This window comes from Engraulis encrasicolus, chromosome 4 (assembly GCF_034702125.1).
Source record: "Engraulis encrasicolus isolate BLACKSEA-1 chromosome 4, IST_EnEncr_1.0, whole genome shotgun sequence".
Classification (NCBI taxonomy): Eukaryota; Metazoa; Chordata; class Actinopteri; order Clupeiformes; family Engraulidae; genus Engraulis; species Engraulis encrasicolus.
In genome coordinates, this window is record NC_085860.1 from 6,096,372 (window position 1) to 6,116,371 (window position 20,000).

The following is a 20,000-nucleotide window of genomic DNA, read 5'->3' on the forward strand; positions in this document are numbered from 1 at the left end:
TCTTCTTGATGTGCCCCTAGTATGTTGTAGCTTCTCTGTCTATGTGCGCCTACTCTTTTCTTCTTGGATTTGAGGGGGGAGAAATGATAGTGAATTCATGTGCAGACTCTGGCAGTCCTTCGGGATTAACATCAGTGCAGAGTGAGTGAGCAAGATGGAGATATGGAGAGAAAGGGGATGAGAAAGATGGGTTGAAGGAGATGAGAGCCTCCACAGCAGGACAATGTTTAAAATTTTAACAAGGCTGTCCCCTTGGCACTCTTTCTCTTTCTTTCTCTTTCTCTGTCTCTTTCTCATTCTCTCTCTCTCTCTCATCAATATTAAATATCTGCAACCCCTTCCAAAAACATTATATATAAAAATATATCTATACACTTTATATGGATACCATTCTCATGCAGTGACCAAGTTCCCTCAGTTTTCCCGCTTTGCCAGCGAATTTCTGTGTCCGCGAAAATGCTCTGCTGTGTCTGGGCAAAAACCATGCCTAAGCTGAACCTATCAATAGAGCAACATTTCTGCTCCTTTACTTTTGCCAAGAATAGCGAAACAAGCAAGGGAAATGACAAAATTGTGCCCAGACCAAAACCCTAAACCTAACCTGTCACAGGGCGTTGTGGAGGATGCGTGATGCACAAACGCGATAGACAGTTCAAAGTCACTTCAAAGGTCATGTAAATGGTGGTGCTGTAGTACTTCTGAATTGTGCTTACTATATATACAGGTCAGGTCAGGGCACAGAGTGGTAGCTACTGGTAAGGATGCAGCAGTGTTGCCAGATTGGGCGGTTACCCGCCCAATTGGGCTACTTGAGATGACCATCTGTGGGTAAAAATGGGAAAATTTGGCCATTTGGCGTTTTTTTCTGCCGTTTTATGCCCATAGAGATTAATAATAATAATTTGTTGAAATTGGGCTGAATCAGACACATCTGGCAACACTGGGAGGCAGTGCCTACTGCAGTATTCAGACGCAGCGCTGGTTCAAAGCCCTGGTTGGCACTGCCCACTGTGCCAGTTAGAGGCAGGATCTCTCATCCAATGACAGGTCACTGTGGGGTGCCTGGAGCCCTACTGTAGGTTTGTGCTGTTAGAGCAAAGTTTTATTGAACTTCCAGACAAGGCATATGCTAGGTCCAGTCACACTCACACAAGGTCCTTTAGGCAATGCCAAGGATGGCAAGATAAAACTCTCTTTTTGTATTTTGTTGTATTGCTGGCTCTAGGAAAAACTGTTGCACAACAGTAAGGTTTTTATGTCCTTTGCTGTGGAAAGTACACTGGATCACAACGACATGGCTTTTCTAGACTACGGTATCATTTGTTTCAATGGGTACTATCGCTGCTATCCTCCTCCTCGATTGCACAAGGGGGTGTGTCTCTTTGACGACATTGTGAATAACTTTGTCTGTCTTGGGCTCCCACTGCATAACGGCACAAAAAAGAAAAAGAGGAGGGGAGGCAGGAAGACAGGATGAGGTAGAGGAGAGTAGGTAAAGAGACAGAGAGAGGACAGGGGATGTGGTGGGGCAATCAAAGGCAACGATCGACCTGTACTCCGATTATTACCTGGAGATGTTCCATGTGGGACTATCATAGCAATGTCCAATCAAATCCAATTAACTTTTTGTTGGGCTGAGCCCCTGCAGAAAAAAAGAGAAAAAAGTTGCAGTGCAGAGGAATGGGAGGCGTCAGAGCAGCAGGTGATTAATGGCTGTGGTAATTAATGCCGAAGGGGTCCATCGTGGAGGGGCTGCTGTGGTGCATGTGCTCACTGATCCAGGGACAGCAGCAGCAGCAGCAGCAGCAGCAGCGATGGTGGTGGTTGTGGTGATGGAGGAAAAAGCGCCCAAGCTGCATAATGGCAGTGGCAACCCGGGGGGAATAAAAATGTCAAATGGGCGGAAACTCTCAGAGACAACCAGCTTCTTTTTTTTCTTTTCTACACAAACAGGTGTCAGGGTCACATGCATACACACATGCGCAGGCACACATGATAGATAGAGAGACATGTACATGTGCACGCACACACACAGGCACACACACACACACACACACACACACACACACACACACACACACACACACACACACACACACACACACACACACACACACACACACACACCAATGATGGCATTCAACAGGGGGACATCATATTAGATACTAGATAAACACACACATACAGGCACATATGCATGTGTCTGTGTGTGTCTGTGTGTGTGTGTGTGCGTGTGTGTGTTTGTGCACGCGCACGCATCTATTTACGGTGTGTCTTCTCCAATGTCCCCCTGGTCCACGTCAGCTGTTTGGCTACAAACACCCCAGACGTTATCAATGCCGTGTCTGGCTGACAGTGATGTATATCTCATTACATTTCTCTATTAATTTAGCTCCATTCAATCCTCATAAAGCCCGCCACGGTGGCATGGGCCATCAACTTAGCCACTGCGCCCAGCCCAAGCAAATGGATTGTTCCCAGCACATACAGGAACGCCATCGCGGAATACAAGACATTACCTATATTAAAATGGAAGATGGGAATTTTGGTTTGTTTTTTTACACAAGGTCATTTTAAAAGGTGGCCTTAGTTTGTCATGTTCAGTCTATGAGTTGGGAATCTACACCACATAAAATCTACATTATCTAATACAGAGTAATAGGCGATCTTTTTTTTCAGAAATCGTCTAAAATAGTGTACCTTGGATCAGCAGTAAAATGTAATTTTACACCCAGCAAAAACTCTGTCTTACAATGTGCATATATGTGCAAGATAAGATATCGTAGTAGTTTATTTAATTTGCAGTACTTTGAAGTTCTTGCTTTGCACCCTCGACGAAGAGAGGATTGCATGGGGAATTACAACAGAACAAATAAATTAATTAAACAAAAGGAGACAAAAATGTCTCTTTGGCACCTGTGGAGCAAGTAAACCCATGCTTGTGTGTTGCAGCCTACTGTGGAGCGTGTTAACTCCGACCAGTCACACAGTATCACAGGACGTTTTGGGTCAAAAAGCCCCCCCTCCCGTGAGCTAGCGCTGGGCAGCGTATCGGCACAAAGTGTGTGACATGAAATATGGCAGCCGACAGAAAAGTTCTGGCGAGCTGTGCCGGGCTGCGTCCGATAGTTTATGAACCTGCACGCTACAAGGTCAGAGAGTCTGCCCCCCGCCTGACAAAATAATCTCCCAAAGGCCCTGCACACAGGACCCTGCCTCTCCCCTCTCCCACTCGCTGACGCCCACCCTACACACACCTCCTCACAGAGGCGATTCTACAGTAATGTGGTGCCCAAAGCGAAAATTCAAAGGAATGAATATTTGAAACAAAATTGCCACTACCGTAGTAAGCTGCTCGCTACACGGAGGTTTAGGGGCCCCAAGCGGCTACCTGCCTAGCCTGGGGGCAAGATGCGCCTCTGCCTCCTCACACCCAATGCTCTCTCTCTCTCTCTCTCTCTCTCTCTCTCTCTCTCTCTCTCTCTCTCTCTCTCTCTCTCTCTCTAACTCTCTCTGTGTCTCTCTATCTCTCTCTCTCACACACACACACACACACACACACACACACACACACACACACACACACACACACACACACACACACACACACACACACATACTACTGACAAATGCCCTTCTTCATTTATCAGTGAGTGCCAAACCAGAAATCTCCCAAAGATTCGCACACGCTCGCTGATTGCCAAGTAGAGGGCCCGGTCATGGTGTGTGTGTGTGTGTGTGTGTGTGTGTGTGTGTGTGTGTGTGTGTGTGTGTGTGTGTGTGTGTGTGTGTGTGTGTGTGTGTGTGTGTGTGTGTGTGTGTGTGTGTGTGTGTGTGTGTGTGTGTGTGTGTGTGTGTGGCGCTGGTAGAGGGAAGAGTGCTGTCTCTGTTCTGACATGCTAGGCCAGCCTCTCTGTCAGGCCTGACTGATTTGTGTGGAGGTGGATGTTAATACAAGGGGATTGCAGCTCTCCTCTGGCCTCCTACAGTCAAGATCTCCTCATAGGTCATCCCCCCACACAGAGGTCAAACAGAGATGCCAGTATGTGATAGTCAGAAAAACACAGCTTATCTCCAATGCAATATTCAGCTTTTTATGTGATATAAGACGTTTTGTACAGTTCTTAAGGAAACTGAGTTTGGACCAAAAAGTCATGTCAATTCCATCAGATTAATTTCTTTAGTCAATAAGGACTGATGATCAAACAATCAGTCTATGAAAAATATTTCTTGAAGAAAATTGAGGGTTTTGGCTAATCATACTGTATATACAATAGGCGAATCTTGTAAACATGTTGTGTGCAAAGCTGAGCATGCACCAAAAATGCTGGGTGGCAAAAAGAGCTGAGATAACAGTATTCTCTATTCGGGTACAATGCGAAATCCCTAGCATGAAACCTCACATCTTGGCAGAAACTTCGCCAGAAATATATATATGACCTGTTATACAACATAGGCTATTGGTTATGTTGGGTTATGGTCTCAATTTATTCAGCTAATTGAAGATTTGGCCAGGTATGGAATGTCTTTTTCCAGATGTTTAGACTAGACATTGCATCAACTGAAACGAAACAGTTTTTGTTTCTAGAAGTTAGCTGTGTAGTTGTGGTCACATAAATACACAATATACTCGTTTTTCATGTCACAAACACACCCAGATAAGCCTCATGACTCATTAAAGAACTGTGCAATGAAATCTAGTTCCACACAACACCTATCATTATCTACCGTCACCAGCTGCAAGCCTAAACATCGGAATTTGCTAAGCTGATTTTCATTTTATTATATAGCTGTTTGCATACCGATGGCACGCCAAAATGGGATAGGTTGCAACATCAGTTAGCCTACTTAACGTGGACAAATGAAGGGAAAATGTGCAGAGCACAATGCATAGCTCTGGGAAACTATTTTGTTAGCTTACTAGCTAACGTCAAGATCAGATTCGAGTGTATTCCGCTTGTCATAAAAGCGAGCTGTTACACCAAACAGATGAACACTACTCTAGGTTGCCTAAAACCATTGTGATTAACGGTCTTTACTTTGTAGTGTTGACGTGATGTAGGGCTACCGTGAGTGTGTGCAACTCACAAGCCAGCTAGGTTTCTGATGGCTACGAGTCTTTCCCATGATATTTCAGACGTTTTAAAAATAGGATGGAGATAAAAATGATACCGGGTGTTATATGGAACTAGATTTCATTGCACAGCTCTTTAATAAGTCATGAGACTTACCTGCTGGATGTGTTTGTAATGTTTTGACAACAAAAGGCGAAGCGACCAAGCTCCTTCTTGCCACACGGAAGAATGAGAAATGTAAACAGTGACGTCACGCACAGATTCCCTTATAGGAAGTCTCCTCCCTCTCAAACCTAGCACATTTTTTGTTAAATCTAGATGAGAAGATGATGCTATCATTAGGTCAGTGAAAAGCACTCTCTCTTACTTTGTGAGAGGCCACAGGATGTCTGTGAAACTCCCTTCCCCCAAAGAGTTGATTTGAAATTGCCTTTGACTCTTGCTATTGGATAAGATTACAACTGTCTGTGACAGTGCTGTGGTTCAAATGTAGTGAACATTACTTACATCTAGTAAAAAGGCAAAGCCAGAAAAATGACAGAAATGGTGACTGACCATATCACGTACCTGTGATCTATACAGTTGACCCAGGATATCTGCCCGATGACTCACTTACATGAGTTTAATTCCAGAATTGGAGAATCTCTGCCTTTTTCTTCGTCACACCCACTGAAAATTATCCCAAGAGCCTGGAAGAGAAACAGAGAATACTTTAACTGGGTTCATTTATGTTGTGCAATTATGATGATATAATGCAAATGCTATGAAATAGGAAACGGAAAGTAGCGTCTTAAAATGTGGCCCATTAACTGACTAACTGGTGGATGAAAGCCAACAGCTTATTGTTCATGATTGAATCAGACTTTTGTGCAGTGATAAAGGCACAGGGTGTATCGTGCATGCAGGCAGAAGGTAATGTATCCACCCAGAAAATGGCGCAAACATAAAATGTTCATCTGTGATATAACATTTATGAAGTACACAATACACACACATTTCATTTTCACCTACACCATCTGCTGTCTTCGCTTTGCATTTTCAGGCACAGTAGATGTAGTAGGCCTACAATGTATTTTTTTGCTGACCCAGAATCTTCTCTGCACCGGTACATCATGATGGCATGGTATAGCTTCCCGGCTCTGTGTCGGATGCTGTGTGGCAGACAGGCACCTCCACTGCAGGGGCGGCAACAGCAGCAGCGGCAGCGGCAGTGTCTGTTTCAAAGGGCTGCCCGGGCTTGCTTTGAAGCCACCTCCCTGGGCCGTTAACAATGATTTGATCCATGCCTCATAAATGTTTGAACCTCCGAAGACTGTTTAATATTTATTGATCCCCAGCACGCAGTAAAAAATCTACTCACAGATCCATGGAGTCGTCCCTCCTCTCTTTGGATTCTCCGATTCCATCATGGCTTAATGCCTCCTTATTATAACCTCGGTGTCCCCATGTTTGAGAGATCAATCTCATATTTTCATATAGATGACGTTAAAAGTCAAAGGCTTGGGAATGAAACCGTGATGCATGGCCCCTCTCCTTTGTATTAAATCATGAGGAGAAATCTGCCTGTACGTAGTGCTTGAACGGCTTCACCGGTGAGAGCAATAGGGGGCCATACTCATTCCTTTTTGATAATCTATGACGCCGGGCACCTATTTGAAGCATTATAAGCTCTGTATAATGCTACCTGTCCTGAAGGCTTTAGCAGCTGAAAGGTAGTCTCTGGTAGGCGGACTGTTGAAAAACAATATTATAGTAAAGCTATATGAAAACCCTATAGTGCTGATGTGTGGGTATGTTGTGAAGGCTGTTGTGAAAATGATATTCATTTGAAGTTGAATTTGGGATATATTTATAAGAAAAAATGGTGACGATCTGAAATTCATTTGGTGAGACGTGGAGTGGTAAAGTTAACAAATGCAGTTTGCTTTGGCCTACCTACAGCAAATAGTCTCTGTTTACAATTATGCTTGCCTGCAGATATGTTTACAGTTATGCTTGCCTGCAGATATATCAATGCAGAATATCAATCAGTAAAGAACACATGCGCGCGCGCGCGCGCACACACACACACGCACGCGCGCGCGCGCACACACACCCACACGCACACGCACACACACACACAATACACAAAAAAACGAGAGGCTCAATGTATTCACAGGAGACCTGACATGTGCATCCATATCTGGTGAGAGCCAGAGAGAGTAATAGTAGTAGTAGCCTGTGGACGGGTGGCTGTGTAGGTGCCTACCTGATCATTAGAAAAAGGCCCCCACGACTCTTCTCTCTTCTCTTACAGGGCTTCGGGTCATAAAGTGGTTCACACACCCCTGAGCCTGCACTTAATTGAAATTCTATTGACGCCGTCACCCTTCTCTGTGGCACTCCGGGTGGTAATCCTGGTAATAAGAGTTTTGTAGTTTGTGTGGCTGAGGGGTGGAGTGGAGGTTACGCCGCTGTTGGAAGGCATTGACACCTCGAGCCGTTCAGAATTGTGGGTGTGTGCATGCGCGTGAGCGAGTGAAAGAAAAAGAGAGAGCGAGATAGATATGTACATAGAGAGAGAGAGAGAGAGAGAGAGAGAGAATTTGATGAGGAGAAATACTATAAAACATTAAATTTTTTATTTTTTATGAATAGGTACATACTGCAGGCTCTGATGCACATGTCAGCTCTCTCTCGATGTTTGTGTATGCGTGCGTGTGCGCGCGTGCGTTCATGTGTGCGTGTGTGTGTGTGTTTGTGTGTGTGTGTGTGTGTGTGTGTGTGAGCAGCAAGAAAGGGGCATGGGATGAACTGGCTCTATTCATAATTGTATTTGAGGTGACATGGAAGAAAATGAAGCTTTGCCTTCAAATACATACAGTATGTTTCACTGTCTTGCATAGGTTGCAATATCTATCCAATCAGCATACATACAGATGACATAATTACCAGCAATGTGTAACCCAATTCTCAATTTCACAAAGGGCCAAAATTTCAATCTGGGATGAAGTCACGGGCGCTCACAATATGTATTTTTTATAAAAACGCGCTGAAACACTTAATACTCAAAGAAAAAAATCACAAACACTCATACGTACGGTATATGGTAGCTTAAATGTACCTGAACATTCTCTTGTATGAGTGGGAGATGTTGCATTGGCCTCAGTCAATTTATATTTCTATGTCACACCAAAAGTCATGTTACTAGGCCTATATATTGATAGTGTATGTGGGCAAAGTGTAATTCACATTTGAAATGATCCTGCGGGCCAAATATAAAGCCCCTGATGGCCAGATTTGGCCCACGGGCATGAGTTTGTCATCCCCGTTGTAACTCACCCCCTATGGGTTAATTGTTGAATCAGATTCTCTGAGTTTGAGAGCTTTGATAATGGATATCATGTTGGAATCAAACAAATAACATTGTTACTGTGAGAAGACACCCTACAGTAAAATGCGATGTTGCATCTGCAGGGAAGAAATGGAAAGGTAATTATGCTTTCTTCAGAGTCATCTGGATCCTTTTTTTCTTACCTCTACATCTCCATTCAATTAAGGTTTTTTTTTCTTTTTTTCTTCTCTCTATCTCCTTTCATTTTGCACTCCTCTCTTGATCGCTTCCTCTGCGGCAGTAATGGTTGAACTGTCAACAGGCTTCTGCTGCTTTCTGGCAGGAGTAAAAAGCTGCCTATCTCCCCTGTGTCTCTCTCCGGCTCCCCTGGGATCTCTGTCATGTCTGTGAGTGTGAGTGTGAGTGTGAGTGTATGAGTGAGTGAGTGAGTGAGTGAGTGAGTGAGTGAGTGAGTGAGTGAGTGAGTGAGTGAGTGAGTGAGTGAGTGAGTGAGTGAGTGAGTAAGTGAGTGTGTGTGTGTGTGTGTGTGTGTGTGTGTGTGTGTGTGTGTGTGTGTGTGTGTGTGTGTGTGTGTGTGTGTGTGTGTGTGTGTGTGTGTGTGTGTGTGTGTGTGTGTGTGTGTGTGTGCGTGTGTGTGTGTGTGTGTGTGTAGGACAAGGTCAGGGTGGGGTGGGCTACGGTGGTGGCTCTGTGTGTGTGTGTGTGCTTGCGTGCGTGTGTGCATGCATGCGTGTGTTTAAGCAGATCAGAAGAGGGAGCTCACTGTCTTTTTTGTTGTCCTCATTCAGACTGTACTGTGGGCTTCATGGAGGGCATATGGCTGCCTTCGCCCACAAAAGCATGTCACCAGATCAATATGCTGGAGATTTCTGTGCCTGTCACTGAGGGACTGAACCATGGGAGAGGGAATTTCAGCATTCTTTCTCTTTCTCTCTTTTTTCTCACACCACACAAACATCTGCTGCTTGCTGCTTGCAGGCTAAGCAGGACAACGTCGTAAAAAAATTCTGCTAACATTTGCGTTTGTGCATTCGCTTGTTTAGTTATTTCTTTGGCATCAACGAGGACACCGTTCTTTGAGTAATGATATTCATCTCCGCCTCACTTCAGTAGATTTGCGCAATCCACTCTGACCAAATTAAATTTATCCCAATAAAATATGCCTGTCTTCATCCCATCCAGGAAGGAATGCCAAGAAAGAACCGATTTGCATAATAATCAAGATTGTACTGACGCCTCCCACTAACGTGGTGTGTGTGTGTGTGTGTGTGTGTGTGTGTGTGTGTGTGTGTGTGTGTGTGTGTGTGTGTGTGTGTGTGTGTGTGTGTGTGTGTGTGTGTGTGTGTGTGTGTGTGTGTGTGTGTGTGTGTGTGTGTGTGTTTTATGTGCTTGTGTGTGTGCACTCAAGAACGCACATGTGTCTGTACGTGTGTGAGTGTGTGTGTGTGTGTTATGTGTTTTTGTTTATATGTCTAATCTGATTGTGAAGACACTGATGCACAGGAGATGAGGAGAGAAAGGGGTATCTGAAAGCTACGGTATGCTGATATAATTAATGGAAAATCAGAATGTAATTGCGGATGCCTACTCTCACAGAGGGGGTCTGCATGTCATTGCACTGCCTTTTCATCCTTATCACTGTTGAATATACAGGTATAACACTACCACCACTTCTACTATGGTGTGTCTCTGTCTTCATAGCCATTTTTTAAATTCTGGATTTCAGTCACAGTCACATGTCTCTGAGAACAAAACTGAGAAAATCACCATTAAAGATATTCATTATATATTTTTTGTGATTTTCATTTACCAGAATGAACAATATGAGGTCTTGAAGGAAATACTCAATGCTTCAGAAAACAGTATTGGTTTATTTTCCATGGGCATGGGGAAGAGAAACGTTCAGAGCTGATTCCTCTGTTTTCTACTTTGAAAAGTGAACACATTCAAAAGTCCATGAAGGTTTAGATTTATGATAGTCCATGGGGTCGCGTACCTTTTATATGCCATTTCAACCACGGATGAAGGTAGGCCTAATAGAAAGCACCCATATCCACTACTACAAGTTGTACTACTACTGCTACTACTAGACTATTACTACTATTGCTGCTACTGCTGCTACTACTTATACTACTACTACTACTAGTACTACTACTACTACTACTACTACTACTACTACTTTGTGCTACTACTACTACAACTACAACTACTACTAATAATATATTGAATAGTTCTTGCATCCACTCTTGTTTTTTGTTTCTGGAAGCGGAAAGATCCATAGGCAGCTAAACACCACCGAAGAGTAGACCTGGCACACAGCGACCCACACACCCACACACAAACGTACACACACAAACACACAAATGCACACACCCAAACGCACGCACGCGCACACACACACACACACACACACACACACACACACACACACACACACACACACACACACACTCACACACACACACACACACACACACCACGCACACACCACACACCACACACATGCACGCGCACACACACACACACACACACACACACACACACACACACACACACACACACACAAACACAAACACAAACACACACACAAACGTGCGCACGCACACACATGCACATACACGCACACACAGGAACACACACGCACACACAGGAACACACTTGAACACACACACACACACACACACGCACACACACACACACACACACACACAGAGGCACACACACAGACACGGTGTGACCAAAACAAGATTTATGTCCAATAGCAGGGCACATTGCAGGAGATTAAACAGATTGTCCAATTAAGACTGAAAATAAACCATTTGTTATCCTTAATTGAGAGAGAGAGAGAGAGAGAGAGAGAGAGAGAGAGAGAGAGAGAGAGAGAGAGAGAGAGAGAGAGAGAGAGAGAGAGAGAGAGAGAGAGAGAGTCTGGTAGAAAGATAAAGAATGAGTGGAGGAAGCTGTAATGGTCAGCTTAGGTCAGCTTTGCATGCCTGAGTGAGGCTGGAGTGGGCTGATCATTGTCACTTGCCACTGCCTGAGTAGAGCAAAAACACTTTCACATGTACACACACACACGTTTCCTGAAGGTATTATGTCTGCACTGTGCACACAGTTTTTAAGATATTTAAAACGTGTTAGAATTAGTAACTCATTCTTTAGTGTTTATTTGGACATCTACTTCCTCAATTATGCACTGTCCTCCTGTTTGTTGCCCAGGCAGGCAAGCCACAGGTCATATTCTGCGTCTACACCACTGCTGCCACATAATCACTTCCTTTTACAGCTAGAAGTGAAAGTATGTCGAACGGTGAAATTCACTGCTACACTTTCAGACTGTCAAAACAATTTAACCTCTTGTGATCCGTGGAAAACAGGGACATAAAAGAGAACCCTTTTTTAGAGTGTTATTCCACAGCCAAGCTTGGTACATCAGCACAGTATCGTGCCGTTATCAGCTACACACCTACAGTTCAGCTACCGTGATGACATTGAGCTGTTACTTTATATTGGCTTGTTCATGAGATTGTCTCGTGAGTATTTCATGGAATTTTGTCTGGAGTTTGTGTCAAATCGGAGAAACACTGAAACATACCGTATTCGCACATATGCAGGAAGGCAGGCTCTCTCTCTCTCTCTCTCTCTCTCTCTCTCTCTCTCTCTCTCTCTCTCTCTCTCTCTCTCTCTCTCTCTCTCTTTTTTTTTTTCTCTTTCGCACGCACGCACACACAAACACACATAAACGCACATTCAAACACACACACACACACACACACAAAGACACACACACACACACACACACACACACACACACACACACACACACACACACACACACACACACACACACACACACACACACACACACACACACACACACACACACACACACACAAAGACACACAAAGACACACAAAGACACACACACAGGAAGAAAGGCATCAAGATGCTGATACAATGAGCCAATAGCGATGGTAGCATATCAACCTAATCTAGAATAAGCACACAAATACAGCACAGCCCCATGCAGCCCCATGCACACAGTGCTTTATGTGGTAGGGCTTTCACTGTGCATTCTTTTTAGTTGAAAAGCAAGCAGTCTGTATAGAGTATAACACATCTGCAGAGTACATTTAGCAATGAACACTTTGAGAATCAAATTGAACAGACCTAATTGAACACTACACTATTGCTCGTATTCTAAGTGCTGAATTCACACTGCCGAGTGTGCTCAGTGAAAGGAAAAAAATAGCCGCAGGAACCCAGCCACACAGGCAGCGTGTGTGTAGGCAGTATCCGGGCCAGCCTGCCCCTTACTAAAACAGTGGCCAGCCAAGCACCTGGTCTTGGACACCATCAGGAGTAAATTGCGGCGGATCAATTGGAGGTGTCACCTTCACGGGCCGTTTGATTAAAATGGAAAAGTGCTGAACACCCTGTATCCAACGGGAGCCAGAAGCCATACATCTGACAGACTGACAACACCATGCAACGGAGGGTAAAGAAGGTTGATGAGGTGTAAACTAAAGCTTTAGCTGCACAGGTGTCATTGTGGGCATGGTTACTAAAGAGGCACCAGAGGAGTTTTGGAGGGCCATTTGGCGTAATGCTATCCTAAGTAGACATACAAAACGGTCCCCGCTGCAGAAAACATTCTTGCCTAGTAATTTGTTCTGCCACTGCACCATAGGAGATACTAAAAAAGGACATACAACTGTCCCCCACCATCAAGGCTCTGGGTATAGGTTTTTTTTTCCCATTTCAGTCTTTGTACTGAATTGTTGGGCAGGGTTTAGCACAGTGAAGATACAGTTGTCTACTCCCTTTCTTCACTGCCACTTTATCTTTCTCTGTCTCTCACCGTCATAAACGTACCTACACAGAAATTCACAAACAGCATGAAGCGAACATGAGGGTGAACAGGAGCTATGCTTTTTTTTCTCTTTTTATGATTTTTCTATAGGACCTGAACACCTTCTATGTAATATGAACAGCTTACAAGGGTTACACAGTCTGAGCAGTTTAAAATGGCGTGAATACCAATTTTTGGTTCCCCCATCTTTGCCAAATGTATATTGTGAGAGTGGCCTCAGTTACATGGGACTTTTAATTCTGAATTAACTACATTATCATGTAGACACTTCCCGAATCAGAATTAATATGTTACTTCTGATTAAAGTGGGTGGTTTATTCCTCTTTTAATTCCTAAACATATTCCTCTGCCATGTAAACTTTAATTCTGTTTAATCAACAATTCCGTCGTTCCATGTATGTTCGTTTGGCACACGCAAACACAAAGCCTAGCGAAGCACTTCCAGGCAAAAAAAAATAAATGGCGGACCTCCATGCCGGTATGTTGTGGCTACCATATATTGATGTAAAAATGCACCACGAACTGATGCACAAAAAATTTACTTCACATTACCACTTGCCCACTCTGTGTTTAAGCTAGCCAGGTAAGCTAACGATTAGCATGTTTACTGATCTAAAGCAGCAGGGTTGGTCCAAAGAATTTACCCAGACTGGAGTGAATTATTTGGGGCTGAAGATTATGTGAAAGTGAAAGCCCATTGGGAAACTCCAACTCCAATTGTCATTGTGACACAGCACTCCACAGTGAACACTGCACACAACAAAATTGCATTTATGCCTCACCCGTGCAAGGGGGCAGCCCTCAATGGCGCCCCTAGGGAGCAGTGCGGCAGGCCGGTATCATGCTCAGGGTACCTCAGTCATGGAGGAGGATGGGGGAGAAGACTGGTTGATTACCCCCCCCACCAACCTGGCGGGTCGGGAGTTGAACTGACAACCTTTGGGCTACAAGTCTGACGTCCTAACTGCTTACCCATGACTGCACTATTATCAGTCATCCCGGTAGTACAGGGGGATCCTGGAGTGTGGTGTATGTCAAATTTCAATTTTGCCCAGCATGTGCATCCTCTGTCCAATCAAAGTACTTTCTCATCCCCAGACATTTATTCAGAAATTAATGAAAGTGAAAATGTAAACTCGACGAAAAAGACGTAAATTCTGAATAACTCATTTGGAATTATTAATTCAGAATTAAAAACATAATGTAATCATGGCCAGAGTCAGACTGCACTTTACATACACTGTATACATAGGCTGGTGTGCCTAGCTTGTGTAATACAAATGCATAGAGGTGCTACTGTCTCCAGGAGTCTATCATGCTCTCTACTCGCACTACTTGGTTTAGGGTGGGTTTGGAGTGGAGGGGATGTGCAACATAAATGGCATAAACCGGTTGCATTCAGTCAAACTGATTTCTGGTGGTGTGTGGGAAAAGAAAAAAGACAGAAATACAACAAATCCTTTGCTAGACACATGGCTTATTTTTGGTTGAGGTGTGTGTGTGTCTGTGTGTTAGGAAGCACAGATGATGCAACGGGCCTAAAGGCATGGTAAGAAGATTACATGTGTTTCTGATCTTGTCGACAGAAAAGGGACTATTATTGAATTGAAAGTGTGTGTGTGTGTGTGTGTGTGTGTGTGTGTGTGTGTGTGTGTGTGTGTGTGTGTGTGTGTGTGTGTGTGTGTGTGTGTGTGCGCGTGTGTGCATGTATGCGGTGTATGTGTGTGAGAGTAATTCTGTAGGAATTTCAAGGAATGGAGACAGAACTTCAACAGCGCTTTGTGTAACCTCAACACAGTCCTTGATACTGCTGAGGAGGACAGGCCGATTTATTGCATATTTTGAAATGTTGACCCTTCGGAGGGTATAAATGTGTGTGTGTGTGTGTGTGTGTGTGTGTGTGTGTGTGTGTGTGTGTGTGTGTGTGTGTGTGTGTGTGTGTCTGTGTTGTGTCTGTGTGTGTGTGTGTGTGTGTGTGTGTCCCAGCATGTGAGGCTCACTCGCAAGAGTGTCGAAATGTAGTTTGGAATGCTTGTGTTTATGCATGCTGTTCATGCTGTTGTAAGCACGCTGCTCAACTTGAACTCTTGTTTTTAGAGACTCCTCTCTACTCACAGTGGGTGGTCAGGCTGGAGTGTGTGCGTGTGATGTAATTTATTTATGCAGACCTAATCCCCACATCCAATTCAGCCATTAATCCCTGGCACTTGCTTTTCATTTGGGTCGTTCCAGATGGAAGCATCAAAATTTGGAGAAGTTTACTACTCTACCCACTCAGATCGGTCTGAAAACTCACAGTAGATTGTATCAAAAATCAGATCTGTACTCTGTACTTTTGTCCATAAAATGTAAAGAAAGCACCGCATCCGTTCTCCTTCCTTAGCAGCACTGTGTGAGTGGCCATGGTCTGACTGAAACATCTTTGTGCCTGTGCCCGTTTCATACAATATTCAGGGCTAAGGATCTTAAGGGCTATGGATCTTAGCCTTGAAGTGCATAAATTAGAATTCACAGCATTGGTACTTAATTTATAACTTGATTCTGGCCCTGTACTTTTCATTGCCATTATAGTTTCCAGTCTTTCAGAAGTCCATCCAATACTTTATTATTCAAAATTGATAAATGGGCTGATATGCTCCATGTCTTTCACCATTTTCTTTGGACCATTTTATGAGTCCAGCTGAAATGACTCATACCTTGTGACATGCTGCGTCAAATCAGTAACGAGTGGATGACTTTAGGGATAATGGAAACAGGTGTTGTTGTTGTGCTGGAGTCTGACTCATTTCCTGTCTCTTACCATCTCTTAGGGCAAAGAAGCGGTACTATGTAATTATGTTTTGTCCACACATGAAGCTGCCGATTCACATCAAAACAAAACAAAACAAAACAAATCATAAACAGAAAGGGGTGTTATGCTCTGGTCATTTTCTTACATAACTGTGTTTTACAATAATGGTGTGAAAATTCTTGATGGGACGACAAGTTCCAACTCCTCAGTCCTTTGTGCCTCAATTTGCACCATCAGGAATACACTACAAAAATGTGTTTGCAAAAAAGTACCCATTTGTTTTTGCCTGATCATGTGTCTAGTCTATAACACTCGGTCATTACTTGAACATGTTTGTGATATCAGGTTAACATAAATCCATTTTACTGGATTGGACATAGTGTATGTACGTACACAGCGACTCATCTACATAGTGGTATTGCATGCACCATTGGATTTTGGCTCATTTCCATAGTCATAAATGTAAACAGTTCTGAAAATAAAGGACTATAGTGTCACTGTCACACACACACACAGAAATGCACACGCACGTGTGTGTGTGTGTGTGTGTGTGTGTGTGTGTGTGTGTGTGTGTGTGTGTGTGTGTGTGTGTGTGTGTGTGTGTGTGTGTGTGTGTGTGTGTGTGTGTGTGTGTGTGTGTGTGTGTGTGTGTGTGTGTGTGTGTGTGTGTACACATACGTGACAGTGAGTGAAGATAAAAGCTTGCCCCTGTAGCCACTAGGGAGAAACGGATATAGGACTGGGAGTGAGTGCACAGAAAGACAGCAATTAATATGGCTCTGACCCAGACTCAGCATGACATTAGAGGTAAATCCGTATGGAGATGACAGGGACTCGTCAATCCTGTGTGATCCAAACACAAACAGATGGCATTTGCATTTCAGAGCACATTTTATCTTTCTTGCAGGATATACCCGCTGTGACCACGCATCGTTTGGGAGGGGGAATCAAGGGCCAAACAAAAACCTCACATCAAAAATGGTCCCCACTTTGGTTTAAGGTTTTGTATACTAGGAAAATGTGATAAATGACGACCCAGATCTGAAAAGAATGGAAGCTGTGATTCAGGACGGATTTTTACATACAATAGCGATAGCAAATCAATCAATGTTGGACGGCTGGCTTTCTTGAAAAATAGATGCTATCCTCAAACAATGCTGCATCATATTAACTGTCACCACCACCGCCACTTCTCCGCATGGAGGGTTATTTATTTCATTTGCCTCTAACGAGAGACACAATATGATCACAGAGAAATCTTTGTACTGCTGATAGGGCTTTGATATGCCAATTAAACAGTTTTAGACTGGTGGAGAAAAAAAATCTGTCATCTTCTCAATGCAGACATTGCAGAGGGACTTCAAGCACTTGGGCGAGAAATAGAGACAGAGACAGGGACGAGAGAGGAATTGAAAACAGTCATAGAAAAAGGAATAATAAATGAGAGCACGATTCAAGGTACGCATGTACAGTAAGCACTCCAATATGATGCATAGCCTCATGGAAGTCGCATGGTAAAAAGTGGCTTCTATGTTCTATTTTTTTGTGTTGCACCATTCCAGATTCATGCATTGAATGGAGCATGTGTTTGTAGACCCAGCTATCAGTGTGTACAGTGCATAGCAATAATGAGTACACCCCTGTTGAAAAGTAGCATTTTGAACAATATTTTAATAAACACACAAGTTATTCCCAAAATGCTCATTGAGTGAGTGTAATACAACATCTTTTGAGCTTATGACAGAAAAGTGAGGTTAACAGTATAACTCAAATGACAAATTTGTCATTTTTTGTGAAATTATGCTGGTGCAAAAGTGAGTACACCCCTATGCTAAACTCCCATACTGTATAGTGTCTTAGAAGGAACCGTGTTGGCATCCTTACCTTACATTGAATTTTTACATTTTGAGTCTGCACCTGGCTAAAATAGATGTGTGTGATATTTGAATTAAATCCTATAAAGAGTATCATGATCTGCTTGAAATTCTTTGAGACGTTTCAGGCCAACACGGCCCCTTCACAGACACTCTCTGGGAGTTTAACATGGGGGTGTTTTTGCACCAGCATAATTTCACAAAAATATGTCATTGAAGTTAAACTATTGACGTTACTTTTCTGTAATAAGATCAGAAGATGTTGTATTACACTCAATCTATGAGTATTTTGGGAATAAATTGTATTATTCAAAAGGGGTACTCATTATTGCTGTGCACTGTAATTGCAGGCTGGTTTGAGTATCAACTGGTTATGTATTGTACGTCTGTGGCCTTCACACCCACACTGGCCTCTCTGCCAAAGACCATCTCACCCTTCACCTGAGCGACTGTGGGCCCCATTGTCCCATCATCCCCGAGGTGGAGATAGCAGCCATCTTGGGGGGCATTCAGGGCAGCTGAGGATATAATCAGTAGGGCTGAGCCAGACATTGGCACGGTGACAGGGTGGCCAGGTTAAGGGTCTGCTGTGCAGCAACAGAGCTTGATTCACACGCTGGGGGAGGTTCCATGCGGTAACTCATCTCGAGAGATCCTCCACACCCTTGTCTCAACCCCCTCTGCTGGTCTCACTTTTCCCTGTGTGTGTGTGTGTGTGTGTGTGTGTGTGTGTGTGTGTGTGTGTGTGTGTGTGTGTGTGTGTGTGTGTGTGTGTGTGTGTGTGTGTGTGTGTGTGTGTGTGTGGTGTGTGTGTGGTGTCTGTGTGTGTCTCTCTCTCTCTCTCTCTCTCTCTCCTCTCTCTCTCTCTCTCCTCTCCTCTCTCTCTCTCTCTCTCTCTCTCTCTCTCTCTCTCTCTCTCTCTCTCTCTCTCTCTCTCTCTCTCTCTCTCTCTCTGCCTTTCTCAAAGGCACCTCAGAATGGGGAGAGAAAAAGGAGCCGTGACACTGTGAACACCTTGACAGACCAGCTCAGTAGTGGCCACAGATCACAATAGCACTGCAGTGCACAACCCCCACCCCTGGAGGAGAAAGGGAGGGACGAGGAGGAGTAGAAGGACGAGGAGGAGGAGGAAGAGGAGGAAGAAAAGGTGGAGGAGGAGGAGAAGGAAGAGGAGGAGGAGGAAGAGGAGCAGGAGGAGGAGGGGGAGGAGGAAAAGATGGAGGAGGAGGAAGAGGAGGATGTTGATGAAGAGGAGGAGGAGGAGGAGTTTGCGGGGGTGCACTTTTCTGTGATGGGAATCAAAAGTGAGCTGTAGCATTTGGCTACGAAGGCAGTGAGCCCAGAGAGGACATTTTGTTTGAGTACAATGCAAGCCATGCACTTCCTTTTATGGTCCCTGTTACATTGTATTATTGTCATGCGCTGTACAACCTTGTGCTGCTCTATAACTTGTTGAGTATTTAAAATGTTATGTATACTAGGGATTAAGATAAGTCTTAAGTGTAGCTAATTAGTAGGATTAGGTAGTATCTCAGTGGTGGTACATACTCTACTGTATATTACCGTGGAGGTTGAGCACCACTGCATGAGCATACTGCCTAGGTATTTACAATATAACACCGCTTAATTAAAAAAAAACCTATAATGGCGCTGTGAAGACATTTATTCGAATAAATGTCACGGTTTTACATTTGCCTATACTTTAACCTACATTTGCCATCATAACCTAAATGTGTGTGTGTGTGTGTGTGTGTGTGTGTGTGTGTGTGTGTGTGTGTGTGTGTGTGTGTGTGTGTGTGTGTGTGTGTGTGTGTGTGTGTGTGTGTGTGTGTGTGTGTGTGTGTGTGTGTGTGTGTGCAATACACCATAAAACAGGGAGGTCTGTGGCACCCATCATTGAATAAATGATTGTGTGTGTGTGTGTGTGTGTGTGTGTGTGTGTGTGTGTGTGTGTGTGTGTGTGTGTGTGTGTGTGTGTGTGTGTGTGTGTGTGTGTGTGTGTGTGTGTGTGTGTGTGTGTGTGTGTGGCATTAGCTCAATACCGTCTGTGTGC